This window comes from Protopterus annectens, chromosome 6.part0 (genome assembly GCF_019279795.1).
Source record: "Protopterus annectens isolate FY-2018-M chromosome 6.part0, PAN1.0, whole genome shotgun sequence".
Lineage (NCBI taxonomy): Eukaryota > Metazoa > Chordata > Ceratodontiformes > Protopteridae > Protopterus > Protopterus annectens.
This window is the reverse complement of record NC_056737.1, coordinates 1,382,525,192-1,382,541,302: the sequence shown is the minus strand read 5'-3', so window position 1 is coordinate 1,382,541,302 and position 16,111 is coordinate 1,382,525,192. Positions and strand designations below refer to the sequence as shown.

The following is a 16,111-nucleotide window of genomic DNA, read 5'->3' as shown; positions in this document are numbered from 1 at the left end:
TGTTTGTTTTATATAGCATTCTAGATTTTTCAAAAGCAGTTTAGCTGATACAAAAGTATAACAGTACATTGTGCAACACTGAAGGGTAGGGCTTCATATGTACTGTGTGTACACTCAATGTATATATTCTAAAAAATACAGCAAGTAAGCTCTGGCTTATCCTATTATTAAGTGATAAAGCAGCATTTGATGGGCACAGTGTCTGTGATAAAATGTTCATGGCAGCTGAGAGAAAGAATCTAATAAGAGAATTGATCTGCAGATTCCAATTCTCTGAGAGCCAGCATCGATCAACATAAATGTTAATAATTAGATCTCATTCTGGCTTGCTTAATTCTTTTAGATGATTTTTTGTTTTACAGACAAAAACAAGTTAAAACCAAAACAGGTTTGATGCATGAGATTACCGTCAGTCACTGACCCAAACCTTTTAGTACAAGAGTATATTATTTAAATGTAATTAAATATTGCATTTATGTTATTTACTTTCTGACATGAGTAGATGGAATGCAAAATTGGCAAATTCTAATATAATATTATATCATTCTTTGTTTATGACATGATTATCTTAACAGTATTAATAATGAAACTGTTTCAGCAATTGAAAAAATAGTGCATTGTAAAGTATTTTAAAACTTTTATGAATGTTGCTTGAGTCAGCCTGTAGTTTCCAGATGGGGACACATCTCTAAATATGAGACATTTGACTGATAATGCTATGCATGCTACTACTATGCAGTCCTATATTGTTATGTTTGGGAAATATTGCTTAGGGTCACTATTTTTTATTTTGGTCAAAAGATAATTTTTTGGAAAGCTTTAAACAAGTATTCATCTGGAAATCCAAAAGACAAAAATACTGGAATGTGGAAAGAGTGCATGTCCCTCAGTAAAACTGACAAGTGAATCAAAATAAAAATGACCACATTCTGCACAACATGGCTAGTATATGAACTGGCTCAACGATAAAAAAGACAAAACCAACTGCTACACAAGGAGGAGCCAGGGATCTGCACACCAAATTCGAAAATCCATAAAAAATGTCCAAACCAAGTAAGTAAACTTGTACTCAACGTTTATTTAAGCCACAAAGTCTCTGTTTAGCTTTTCATCGGTGACTCTGATCTAATGCTGTCTTCAGAGTAAAATCGTTTTTCTTGTCTTTGTCTAAAAAAACACTTGCTTCTCTTTTCATGTCCAAAGAATCAGAATCCACATTAGTAGAAGTATTTAGGTCATGCGATGTTGCTTCTGGCGCTGACGAGTGAAAAGTCTTTACTTGTAGACCGTACTTTCATTCTAGTACTAATAGTGATAATATAGACACTGAATCTTCTGGCAATAATATTTTTAGAATTGTTTTTCAATTTGCTAGCAACATTAATCAATATACCGACATTATTAGGAGACACTGGCATTTACTACAAGATGTTCCTAATCTGGTTGGTATAATTGGAAGTACCCCTCATTTTAGTTTTAGAAACAACAAGTCACTGAAGCAGCACTTGTGCAATAGAGATACATATAAAGGCACAAGTAAATCTGTTAGACAGGGTACTTTTCCCTGTAGAACTTGTAGCGCCTGTCCCCATATTTTTAACAGAAGTACATATACACATCCGACTAGGCATTTTACTTTACATTCTAAACAGTATTCAGACTGCAAAACCACAGATGTTGTTTATTTTAGTTTCTGTCAGCAATGCCCAGCATTTTATGTGGGCAAAACTAACAGGCCATTAAAAGACATAATTCTAGAACACATTCATGATATTAGAAATAATAAACAATCTAATGCCCTTGCTAATCATGTTATGCATACAGACGCTTCCCATTCTTTTAAATTCTTTGTTTTACAACATTTTCATAGAAATTTGAGAGGAGGAGACATTGAAAATGTTACAGAAAGCCATGAGCAAAGATGGATTTTAAAACCTGATGCTGAACGCTATCCAGGGCTTAATGGGACTTCTTCTTTAATCCCTTTTTTAAAAGCAAGACGTCTTAAGCATTGATTTATTTTAACATGTTTTATTTTATTCTTAACATTTTTATGGTTATATATAAATAATATATATATATATATATATATATATATATATATATATATATATATATATATATACATACACATATACTTCTTATGTTTATAAAAGGTTTTTAGTGGTCTACTAGAAATAGCTACATTTATATATTTTATATTCACTGTTTTAAGATAATATGTTTTAAAATAGAGATTATATATATTTTTTTGCTGTCTCTTAATATATTTTTTGCTGTCTCTTTAAATAGTAGCTAATTGTGACATCACTGATTCTACTTAATTGACGACTAAGCTGTTATTTAAGAGCTGAAGTGCATTTTAACTTTGTCTGATGAAGCAACTACTGTTGTGAAAGTGCTTACCTCTGTTCAGTTTTTTATTTTTGTACTATTAAACGCTATTGTGTGTCACCCTGGTGCACTGTTTTTTTTTGTACAGTTTCATAAAGTATTGTATGAATTATAACATTCAGCAAAGTAATAGCCATTTTATTGATGAAGGTCACTACAATAGGAGTCATTTCCTTGCCAAAAAGGGCAGCACCACCAAAATGCATTACATTAGTAGCTGTAATGAAGGTCATTACAATATGGGTTATTTCCTTGCCAAAAAGGGCACCACCACCAAAATGTATTACATTAGTAGCTGTAAAACATTTGCACAGATAGCCCAATGGGAGACAGAGCACATTTTGAACAATACTGATTACATGGCACATGTCCAATATTATAAAATATTTGCTGATGATGTGTTTCTGATATGGTCAGGATCTGAACTTGAGCTGATGGATTTTTTTTTGAATTATACCAATTTGAGCAGATGGAAAGAGTACTTTGAGGGGTTGATGAATGAAGAGAATGAGAGGGAGAGAGGGTTGGATGATGTAGGGATAGTGAATCATGAAGTACAATGGATTAGCAAGGAGGAAATAAGGATAGCTATGAAGATGATGAAGAATGGAAAGGCTGTTGGTCCAGATGACATACCTGTGGAAGCATGGAGGAGTTTAGGTGAAATGGCAGTGGAGCTTTTAACCAGATTGTTTAATGAAATTTTGGAAAGTGAGAGGATGCCTGAGGAATGGAGAAAAAGTGTTTTGGTACCAATTTTTAAGAATAAGAGTGATGTGCAGAGCTGTAGTAACTAAAGAGGGATTAAATTGATCAGTCACAGCATGAAGTTATGGGAAAGAGTAGTGGAAGCTAGGTTAAGAAGGGACGGGATGATTAGTGATCAGCAGTATGGTTTCTTGCTGGGAAGGAGCACTACAGATGTGATGTTTGCTCTGAGACTGTTGATGGAGAAGTACAGAGATGGTCAGAAGGAGTTGCATTGTGTTTTTGTAGACTTAGAGAAAGCATATGACAGGGTGCCTAGAGAGGAGTTGTGGTACTGTATGAGGAAGTCGGGAGTGTCAGAGAAATATGTAAGTGTGGTACAGGATATGTAAAGGGTAGTGTGACAGCAATGAGGTCTGCGTTGGGAGTGATGGATGCGTTTAAGGTGGAGGTGGGATTACATCAAGGATCAGCTCTGAGCCCTTTCTTATTTGCAATGGTGATGGACAGGTTGACAGACAAGATCAGATTGGACACCTCGTGGACTATGTTGTTTGCAGATGACACTGTGATCTGTAGTGAGAGTAGGGAACAGGTGGAGGAGACCCTGGAGAGATTGAGATATGCTCTAGAGAGAAGAGGAATGAAGGTCAGCAGGACTAAGAATATATGTATGTGAATGAGAGGGAGGATAGATGAATGGTGAGAATGCAAGGAGTAGAGGTGGCGAAGGTGGATGAGTTTAAATACTTGGGATCAATAGTTCAGAGTAATGGTGAGTGTGGAAGAGAGATGAAGAAGAGAGTACAGGCAGGATAGAGTGGGTGGAGAAGAGTGTCAGGAGTGATTTGTGACAGATGAGTACCTGTAAGAGTGAAAGGGAAGGTCTACAAGAGGGTAGTGAGACAAGCTATGTTATATGGGTTGAAGACAGTGGCATTGACAAAAAGGCAGCAGTTAGAGTCGGATGTGATTTAAAGATGTTAAGATTTGCATTGGGTGTGATGAGGGTGGACAGGATTAGGAATAAGTATATTAGAGGGTCAGCAGGTTTGGAGACAAAGCCAAAGAGACAAGATTATGGTGGTTTGGGCATGTGCTGAGGAGGGATGCTGAGTATATTGGGAAAAAGATGCTAAGGATGAAGCTACCAGGTAACAGGAAAAGAGGAAGGCCTAAGATAAGCTTTATGGATGTGGTGCATGTACAAAAAAAATTTTAAAAACAAAGGTTACTGAAAAACATGTATCATAATTTTGCTCATTAACGTATGAAATAGCAAAACTACCTTATCAAACTTTTCAATTTCAAAACACAGGAAATTGACAACATGTTGTTCAAGCCTAGAAAATGGTATGCTTCATATCTCAATTGTGATAGAGATGTATATATATTTTTTTGCTGTCTCTTAATATATTTTTTTGCTGTCTCTTTAAATAGTAGCTAATTGTGACATCACTGATTCTGCTTAATTGATGACTAAGCTGTTATTTAAGAGCTGAAGTGCATTTTAACTTTGTCTGATGAAGCAACTACTGTTGTGAAAGCGCTTACCTCTGTTCAGTTTTTTATTTTTGTACTATTAAACGCTATTGTGTGTCATCCTGGTGCCCTGTTTTTTTTTGTATTTATTCCCATTTTTTGCACCTTGGTCTTGCCCGCAGCCGTTTCTTTGTTTGTTTTTACTTTATGAAACTGATTCACATACACACACACACACACACACACACACACACACACACACACACATGTACAAGTGAGAAAATTTTGCTTTCTATAGAGGTATACCACTCTACTATATGGGGGTAAAACCAGTATCACACACAGAGTTCAGCAGCCACACTAAAACATGGATCATTGTAACTTTTGCTGCCATTTTTCTTGTACCTGTGTGGCAGAACCAATGCAAGATTTAACTTGTTAAAGACAGTTCCCTGTCGCATACTAAATTTAAAATTGTATTTGCTTTCTTTTAATCTAAATTGTGCATACTGTGCTTGTTAAAAAAAATCCCTTCTATAATATTGCCATGTCCAAAGGATAACATGCACATTTTCTCAGCATGGTTAGCATACATAGTTATGGGTGCAGTATCTCACAAGTCCATTCCCAGTGACTTGCATCAGCTCAAGGAGATAGTCAAGGTATGGACGTTTTTGTACACAAAACATTCTTTTAAAAAATGTAACATTTATTTTCAAAATAATACTATTATTTCATACCTATATACAAAGGTGACTGATTTGCAAAAAAGTCTGGAAGGTTTCTCAGTTATGTCTGTTCAGAGATGGTAGACGTCCTGGCTGTTGGGTCTATGCATTGGTCATGTTGTGGTTTGGACAGCTGCACACAGAGAGGAGAATAACATTTGTTCTAGTCTTCTGTTCTACATGTACAGTGGGAGCAATGTGACATTTTCTAGATTTTCACTTGAAGTGGGACTTCCACATGTAGGGAGATAGCATTGAGTCTATTACTATGTGGACGATGGAACAACTTTGGCAGGGGGATTATAAGCAATCTGTTACTTAGCTTAGCTCTGCTGTGGATTGGAAATGTAACCTATCATGTGCATTTTGGCTGCTTCTACATACCATATGCATATTTGGCCAATGCTAGGCACAGGCTGGATATTTTTCTGGTGCTCTCAAGTATGCTAAAAGGCAAAATGTTATTTACAATATTCACAATCTACTATATTGCATGAAGGAAGGAGACTTGTGCATCATAAAATACATTTGTGCTATGTACTCTGGTATATTTCACAAATCCCAGTGCAAGACAGCAAAATGCCTTTCCCTCACTCCATTAATGGGTATCAGCAGAAGCTACTATCCTTAAATTCAGTCATGAAATTCAGTTTCCTGATGATTTTAAACAAGCACTACACATAACGTATTTACCTGTTTATTTCTGACTATGCATAAATGCCCCATTTTAGTGGAGTCCTGAAGAGAAAAACTCCAGAAAAATCAAAAAAGGCATTACACCTGTTTGTGAGCTTATAACTTATAATATAAAGAGTCAAGTAAAACAATAACAGATGTAAGATGAGTTGTGTACATTATTATATAATAGCATTTGCATATAGATTATACAGTATTTGCGCTTTCTGGAGACGGTTACAATAATGGCATGTCATGAGTAAGCAATACTTACACATTTGCTATTATATTAAATATAATTTTATTTTTAGCTCACATGACAATAAATAATTATATTTATACTAAAGATATACCTGAAGCTGTCTCATCTCCAGCTATCACAAAAGACCAAGGCTAAAAATCATTATCAGAAGCTAAAAACATTGCATCGTTGGTTTCTGACAACATCTCTAGAGGCAACAAGTACAAGGCATCCTCTGACTCAATACTGATGGACTTCCTGCAGATCAGCAAGTCAAATGACATCAGAAATACTCCATCTAAAGATCTAAACTTACTCTGCAACATCAATGGAATGGTTTGCAGGTACACAGAATATTTCACAGAGGATATCACTTCTATGGAACAAAGCTCATCCCTGTCCATATTCAAGCGCAACTTGAGTCCCTGGATGGGAAACAAACAGTTTACCTCAGGACTGCCCCCTGTACTACTAATAGAGAGAGGCAGATCCTAAATACTTTATCCCATGCATGAACCCCAGAAATTATCTATGGTATAATCCCAGTTATTCTCATTACAGGTAATATGTAATTATTGATCATGGAATGGGTAAGGCTAATATAGCACCAAATGTGAATAGGTTAATTTGAGCACCCAAAGGGAAAATGGCTAGGCTTAAAATGGCCTACAAGCTCAATTAGCCAAACACTATGACCCTGTGAACCTGTATTAGTAATTGTTCTGCACACAAATAAAAAAATATATATATTAAGTGCTTTCATTGAAATGCTGTTTCCTGAAATCATTAAACTGACCAAAAAAGTTTCCTTTTCCAATCAGTCAATTCCCCTGACTCCTCAAAAAAAAAAAAAAAAAAAAAAAAAGAAATAAACCACTAACTTGCAGGCATAACCTGTCTGCCTAGAGGAAGGGTTATGGGAAGAGTGTTTAGTATCCTAATGGGTTAGGATTAGGGGAAGAGACAGTGAAAGATATAAGTATAGCGTTAGTGATGGTGACTATGGTCATACAGGGGGCCATGTTAATTCTGTTGGATCAAATGATTTCATCTTTAAAGATCACTGATTTTTAATAGAGAACATCCAGCAGTCTTGGATATCATAGCTTATACGAGTGTTCCGACTTATTTTTTTGCAAATCACGTATAGAAAGGAGAGTCAGTAAAGCAATGAATTAATTTGTTTATTGGGAAAATACCTACATGAAAAAATGGTACATTTTAAAAAGTGAGAATGGATAAAACATACAAAACTATCTTGGGGAATGCATGACTTTAGATATGATTGAATGCACTCAAGACAAAGGAAAATAATTTTTGCCATAGATATATTAAAGTAGTTCACGAACACAAGATAAGATTTTTGCCAGGTAAGAAATTTGAAAGGTCACGGAAGCAACATTTGATTTATGTATGCTGGTATTCAATGCAAGGAGCGTTAGTATTTTCTTTAACTGGAAAATTTGCTGCATTCAGACTAGATTGCTGTTGTTATTGTTTATGAATCATGCTTTAAAAACAGTTATTGAAAACCACTTCTGTTACGGTATAAATGTTTTTATTTTAACAGATATCCTAGCAAGAAATCATGTGGAAGTGTTATGTTAGGGAATAAAAATTGTTACGAGACTGTTACTCTTGCATCTTTGATGACAACACAAGTACTGTAAATGACCGTGACAATAAAGGTGACCCAGGAGCATATCACAATTCTTGGAATGTATAGATCAGCAAAGGCAAGAGCCAATGACCTAGAGGAATTCATACATTTTTTGCCTGAAACACAGAAAGGAAAAATGATAATAGCTGGGGACTTGAATTTAGCAGAAACAGAGTGGAATAATATAGATTCGACATTAATAAGGACATTATTTACAGTTTACACATGGGAACAACAGGACATACTGGATATAGTTTGTTTTCTCAAGGAGCTGATTGTTAATTCATGTCTGCTTTTTATCATCTTGCAGTTTGGCTCTACAAAGGTGGAGGTAATTTGTGCTAGTAACATCCAGATAAAAATGACATACCAAAACTGAATTAGATTGTGTTGAAAAAGCACTATGCAAACTGGACATTAGTAAAACATGGGAAGATTAAAACGTTAGTAACAATGGCCTCATGACATGTCTGTGTGAACTTATGGTACCAATGCAGCTATTGTTTGTTACTCCATTGTAAGTATGAATCGATTCATGATGACTGGAACCATGCATTTTTTAATCTTTTCTTTAATAAAAGGGAGCATGACAAACCCAGAATTATGTAGGTCCATAATTCTACTTTCTTGCCGAGGAACAATAATGGACAAGAATACATTAGATAAAATATTGTCAGAACTGGAAAAGCTGGGACTTGGAACTGTATATCAGGAGGCATATGTTGAAAATAGGTCTATGACACTCTGTAATATGATGTTCTACAGCAATATAATACCATTTAAGAAAGAAAAAAGGTGTGTTTTGAAATACTTTATGTAGACTTATCTTCAACCTTTGATAGAGTCATAGACACAACAATTATCAATAAATCAGAAGCAATGTGTATTCATGTAATCTTGAAAGTACATGTAGCTGCATAGCTTACAAATAAGGCCTCACACTATAGTTACACAGGTGAAGTTTTAGGTTACAGTCAGGGTCTGCAGGACTCACTCCTTAGCCCATACTTGTTTAGGTTGCATGCTTAGATTTATTTTTTTCATTTGATGTGCTCTACTGTCCTAAGTGTGCCATCCTTCAGATGAGATGTTAACCTGAAGTCCAATCTTGTTTTGTTGGTAGCAGCTCAGGTTCATGTAAAAGACCCCAAAGCACCTGTTGGAAAGAGTAGGTGCCAGTGCTATCTGTTGATCCACTGACATTGATATTTTTTTCTTGCTAAAAATGGTCAGGGCAATATGAAAATGTTATTTTCAGAATTTGTTGAATGCATATATGTAGCACCCATACACACCACACAGAGACATACACAGACAGATGCACACACTCCAATAAACAAAGAGAGTCCTTGGAATTATGGATTGTTTAACATGCATTGTTAGTTTCACATCACTGTTTTCCTAGTGTTGGATTACTACTATCTGGTTGCTCATAGGAAACCTTGATAAACTACTTTACATAAGCAGTACTTTGTCATGCCAAAAAAATTCTCCACCAAGTCAGTGAGGTCTTTACCCCTGCCAGGTCAGTGCATTCCCTTATTCAGTTCACATGGATAAAAAAATGATAGCTGGCATGCATGAGGTAACAAAGAGTTGTGGTGAGCTTCAGGTCAGAAGATACAGAGATGATAGAAAAATGAATAACAGAATGCAAGACCTACAGGACACAACATTTATTCACTTTCGCGTATGATTCTATAGCTCATTAAAAATCCAAATCAAAAATTAATGTTTAGAGTTTATTCCACAGACAGGATGTAAATTGGATGCAGTTCTGGCGAAGTATCTACATATAAAGATTGAATAAAGTGCTGTGATTCAGAATAAAGCTACAGGATGGGATACATTGCTTAGTAAACACATGTCGACCAAATATAGCGTCAACCAAATTCAAGTTTATGGTAGGGTAATTATTAGGTTTGCTGAGGATGGTTCTGTCTGTTTTAAATTATATAGACAGAGATTATTTAATTCAAGCCAAGGTATTTCTCATATAGATTTGCAGTGGTTGGGTAGAGTATGGCTCACCTTCAGGAAACATAGTTTAGAAAAAAAATATATACATGCCATTCCATATGAAATATAATCAGTTATCTGTCTAGTGGTATTATAGCGTCATAGCTTTGTATGAATGCATGCCACATTCTGCTCACTTTTTGTGTTTCTTTTTTACCAGAGTTTTAGGCCTACTAATTTTGTCATTATGGTTCACATTTTTCTTCCAATTTCCCAAAATATTTTCTATTATTTTTAATGCTGTATACAAATAACATGTGTTCATTTTCCTGCACACACTCACTGAAAATAAATGACAATCAAAGTATTGTACAGCAAGAAGCTAACATTTAAACCATAAAGGTCACTGTGAAATGTTCAAGATAAGAAACCAACTACGCTAAGAAATCAGTTAGTTTTGTTCTCTTTTTTTGAAACTGCACAATGGTAGTATTACAGGAATATTATGTGCTTGACTATTACATGGCATAGGAATGTAAAACCAGAACAAAGAAGGTGTACTGCGGCATATATCAAGAATTAAAACAGTGGATCACTCAGTCTATGAGGAAGATCAGTGGGAAAGACATCGATCTAGCTTTAGCGCATAAAAGATTACCTTAAAGGTCGTGGCCAGGGTACAAATAAATAGTACTGTCAGGGGAAGCGTGAGAATGTTCAGGACACAGAGGGTATAAAAGTATCTCCAGTGGCAGTTTCTCCGAACAGTAAAGGAAATGAGAACTGTCTCAGCAGAAGTCATTAGAAGCTCAGTGTAGACTTTCATGTATAAGTGCTACAGAAGCTTGATTTCACAAGAAGCAAAATGCTTTATTAAAGGGGTTTCATATTTCACACAGCCCTTTTAGTTTTATAAAGATACGAAGTGAGATATGATAGGTCAAAATGTATGTTCTCTATGAAGTAAAAAAAAAAGGAACACAGCAGAGGAAGCCAAAATAAAAATGCAGAAATAGGGCTGAGAATGTCTTGCCAATAAATCATTGTACTAGACTCTCCCAATGTTTTGGTTGCCAGTGTCTGTTAAAGTCATGTATAATGTATAAGCATATTGATAATGATTGAAACACCCAATGATTGATGTTTACAAAGTCAAAACTGAAAGTTTGATTTTGCAATTGCTGGTGCATTACTATGCATGTGCCGTTCGACACTCTCAGCATATGCAAAACCTGTATAACCAAACATTGATTAAAACAATGATTTAGAGCAAGCCCCCCCTGCCCCCCACTAACTCTGAGATCACAAAATCTCAGGTAAGGGGCATTGCACCCTGTTGATCATCTGTTGATCATCTGTTTAGTTGATCAAATGTTTTTAGCTAAACACATGTCGACCAAAGATAGTGTCAACCAAATTAATTTCACCCATATTATTGTTTTCCATGGAATGCACTAGTCATAAATGAATATTTTCAGACACAGCACTGGTGAAGTAAATAACAGCACAACACAATATTAGTAATATATATTATTCAAAAATAAGATCATCTACACAAGCTGCTACTTAACCAATGCACCCTTAGAAGTAAATTATTTGAAAGGGAAAAAACATTTTCTGCTTGATGGTCTGAAATATTCAGATGCATATAACTATCAGTAACTCCAAGGCACAGATTGTGTGCAGTTTGTTTAGCTCAAGTATATTAAGAAAGCTTAACATCTATATAATGTACTAGCTATTTTCAATATGTATCAACTGTATAGCTACATATTTGACCATGTTTAAATAGGTACTGTTAAACGCACTGGAAATTCCTGTTGCTGTCTTTCATTCCACATTAGACTTTGTAATCCATAATTTCCATATGTAGTCAGTCCTATACTGCTAATGTTAATATGTTGCCCATCTGTACTGACCAAACTTGCAGTATTTTACTTTCCTAATATGGGGTACTGATGCTCATATTCTGCTGTCTGTTGTATTTTTTATACTTGGAATCATGTCCACATTCTGATGTATGTTAGGAAAGTTTACACTCTGCTGTTTGTTGCTGTCTTGTAATAGTAGAGATAGTCTGTTGTCTGGTTAATTCACTGTACTTCTCCAATTAGCCCAGGTTGTGACATAAAAGGAATCTGCTGAACAGTTTACTTCACAGTTAAGAAATGAAAAAAATAAAAATTACTCTGCTCCTTCATTTATCAGAAATACATTACCATTTTGTATGATTGCCCTGTTGTTTATGAAGAACTCTAAAAATGAATAAAACATTTCATTAATGTATTGGTTATTTTTCAGAAACTAATTTTATGTGTAGATAAATTCAAAGGTAAAAGAATAAAAATTCAAGATGTTGTGCAGGAATCCTGGATTTGCAGCCTAGGCAAACTTTATAAAATAGGATACAATCATAGTGTTTGTTTATACATGTTCTCCAGAATTAGATATATGTTGTTGTCAAAGGAAAAATATACTTTAAAAATGATCAATACACGGTAGGTTCAGGTTAAGGCACTTTAATCTTGCAGCAAGGAGACAAAAGCATGCTAATACAGAGTTTGTCTAACTAGAATCAGGAAATACCAGCATTTTTATACATTTTCTAATAAGATATTGCCTACCAAGCTGACATAGCAAATCACAAGTTTTAACATCATCATTACATAGCAGTTGTTTTCATGCTTTTCTGCTTGTACTATCAATTTTTGTGAGAAACTTCCTAAGAAAAACAATGTGGCCTTGGCTACCACTGGATAGATATATGCAATGTTACCATTCAAGGTACTATGGCTAATTTGAGCACAAAGCAAGTACAGATTGCAGTTCATTTCTTCAACAGTTCTTTGTCCATCTTTATCTCTTCCTTCTGCAGCTGCGCATGTTCTCATACCACAAACAGAGCTAATTGTTCAAAATCATAACACTAGAATATAGCATTGTTCATTCATTGCTTCCTGACCTAGCAGATAATCACCTGTTTTTCAAGTACATTTCCAAAAGGCATAAACATGAATTTTGCTATGCTAGCAATTACTAGGTCAGAGGGCATCTTGCAAGTTTCAGAAAGCATACTGCAGTTTCAAAAGCATCTTTTAGTCTCATATAAAACTAAGCTGTATATAAAATAGTGTATATAAAATAGAATGAAAAACGTGTTAACTCTTTTAGCTTCTAATTAGCATTAAGCACACACATTAATACATATTTTTCTAACATTTCCCCCCTGTTAATACTTTTTAATTCTATTTTCAAAAGCATAAACAGTTTGCTTCATCTCCTAACCTCTTCCATTCAGGATTTGCAGTTAAGAGAGTCCTTCAGTTTAGACTTATGAAAGTGTTTCACTTTTCAACAACTCTTCAATTTCAGTACTTGGATACAAAGTCTCAGAAACTGACATGTCTATAAAATCTTTGATTAACTTTTTCATGCAGGGAATACCACAACAGATGCATGCTCCTAATAGGAGTAATCCCACACAAATGGCAATCAGGATGTTCATTAGGATGAAACCCCACCCCAAACAAATTCTGGTAAAAGTCCGTTAGAGGGTTTGGGCCTGCTTTGGTCATGGTCGACACTTGCTGGATCACCTCAAGATGGTTGTTTATCTCGTGCTGGTTGTCAGGAATATATGAACAGCATTCTTCTTTGATTAAAGTGCACGTACCACCTCTCGCTGCTAGGGTGAAGTCAAGAGCTATGCGGTTTTGAAGTACCACAGTTCTCATAGCATTTAGTTCATCCGTCACTAATTTGAGAGCAGAAAAAGTTGCATTGCTCATAACTTTGAGAAGTTTAGACAGTTTTCTCAGCTCCCAAATCAATTTTACTGCGCCATATGCAGGGGCTATGCCTGCCCACGATATAATGGTGTCACTCAAGTCCATGTGTGTCAGTTTATCTTTGTTTTTCACGGAGTTATGGTTTCTCCACCCTGCTTCAATTCGTCCCACTGGATTCTCAGGTCTCTTGATTGGACTTCTAGGTTTAATGCTGACCTCTCTGACGTTTCGAATTTTTCCCTGAGGCAAAGCTGCAGTGTCATATGGCCGGAACCAGGTAACCCAAAAAACGACTGGCCGGACCAATTCTCAGGTAGCCATTTATATGCTTTTTTCCCACAAACAAAATAGCAAGTCTCTACTTTAGTATTGATATAAGCTTGCCCTGCATGAAAGATTTTCTCATCAATAATAGAAAGCTGCTTTAAAAGAACAGGATTATGTTATACTTCACTAACACTTCTATGCATCTTTTCAAAATATGCATCATAGTTTGTATCCCAAATAGTTTTTGCCTTACTGACCTTAATATAACATTTATAAGAAACAGTCACATTACAATTGCTCCAACCCACCTGAATAGTGTCATTTTTATAAAAACATACAATCCCTTTTTGTGTAACAGGTAGGTACAATGCTATTTTGTCTTGTGATTTCACGGGTGTAGTATCAAAAATCAAGTTTTACCAGGTCTCATTGACCCCTAGGGGGACAGCGGTCATCAATAATCCCCCGTATGCTGTTGGTATAGCTGTGCAAATCCAGGAGCTCGAAACATTAAAAGTCTCAGCATACACATATTTAATTGCTTGGTAAGTGTTAAAGTTTGGGTGCCAGTCTATGAGTAATGCATCACGTTTGTTCAGTTCAACTCGTGTGGCTGGGAAAAGGAAAGGCCACAGCAAAAAGATCATTGTTATCAGTATAGCTATCAGAATAATCATGCAAATTTTCTGAGGTTGTTCTGCATCTCTGTTTACTCTATACCTGGTCATTTTGTTCTCGTTGTACAACAGTAACAAGGTTTTTATCCAGTTCAAAGTTCTTAACCAATTTACAGTGTGTCAGATGAATCCAGGACGCTCGCTCTGCGATCTTGACTGCAGTGGGTGTTGACAGTAGCACCTGGTACGGTCCTTCCCACTTCGGAGAACTCCAATTCTTTTTCTTCACAACCTTCACCCAGACCCACGTGCCTGGAGCTATTGCTGCTTCCGATGGTCTGGCTTGTTCTTTATCTGAAACAGAATTTAACTGCAAAAGTTTGTTATTCAAAAATCGCCTCATATACTCTGCAAGTTAACTGTCAGCCTCCTGGTCTGCAGGCATGAGAGGTTTCCACTGAGGTGTATAATATGCCCTCCCAAACAGAATTTCAAAAGGAGTTAACCCTTTTACATTTGGAACAGTTCTCATACTCAACAGTGCCAGAGGTAGACAGTGCACCCAGTTCTTTTGTGTCTCACTAATCAATTTTCTAAGCTTATCTTTCAAAATTCCATTGTGCCTCTCTACTAATCCTGCAGATTGGGGGTGGTATGCACAATGGTTTTTCATAGAAATCCCAAAGTAACGGCTCAATTGTTATATAGTTGATTTACAACATGTGTGCCATTGTCACTATAAATCTTTTCTGGTATGCCAAATCTAGGAATAATTTCTTTAACGAGGACTTTTGCAACAGTAGCTGCATCTGGATTTTTAGTTGGAAAAGCTTCCACCCATTTGGAAAACATATCTATAATGACAAGGCAGTACTTCTTATTTTCACATTTGTTCAGCTCTATAAAATCCATACAGATAGTATGGAATGGATACGGTGGTGTAGGGAAACTCCCTTGCTTAGGTTTCAATGCCCCTTGTGCATGATGCTTGTTACAAACATGGCATGCTGCACAAAAATTTTTTGTGTAGTTTGTAAATCCATACGTTGTAAACACTCGATTCACTAACTGTACCATCCCCCCTGTTGAGACATGGCACTGCCCATGGCTCAACAAAGCTGCATATCTAAACAAGTTAGATGGCAAAATCGGTTTCCTCTCTTTGGAGATGTGCAGCCCTTTCTCAAGAATTGCTCCTCGTTTTATCCATTTTTGTTTTTCTACATTTGTAGTAAGTGACTGCATTGTTTTTAACATTTCTAAGTCTAAAATCTCAGATGGTTGTAATTCCTCACTCAAAAGAAATACTTCTGAAGCTGAAGCTGCTTGTTTTGCAGCTGTATCAGCCCTCGTATTACCTTTTGAAATCCTATCCTGTTGCTTGGTATGAGCTATGCATTTGCAAATAGCTACTTTCTGAGGTAACTGAATAGAGTCTAACAAATCTAAAATAAATTGCGCATGATTAATTGGTTTACCAGTAGATGTTATCATTCCTCTATTTTTCCACTGCTGCGCAAAAACATGTACAGTAGAAAAAGCATACTGGCTGTCAGTAAAAATGTTCACTCATTTACCCTTTGCCAAGGTAC

At 35.9% G+C, this 16,111-nt stretch overlaps 1 protein-coding gene across 3 annotated transcripts in view; it reads left to right on the top strand.

Annotated features, from left to right (window-relative positions):
• Positions 1-16,111, top strand: part of NCKAP5 (NCK associated protein 5) — a 1,523,932-nt gene that overhangs the window by 1,131,251 nt on the left and 376,570 nt on the right. The window lies entirely within an intron of this gene.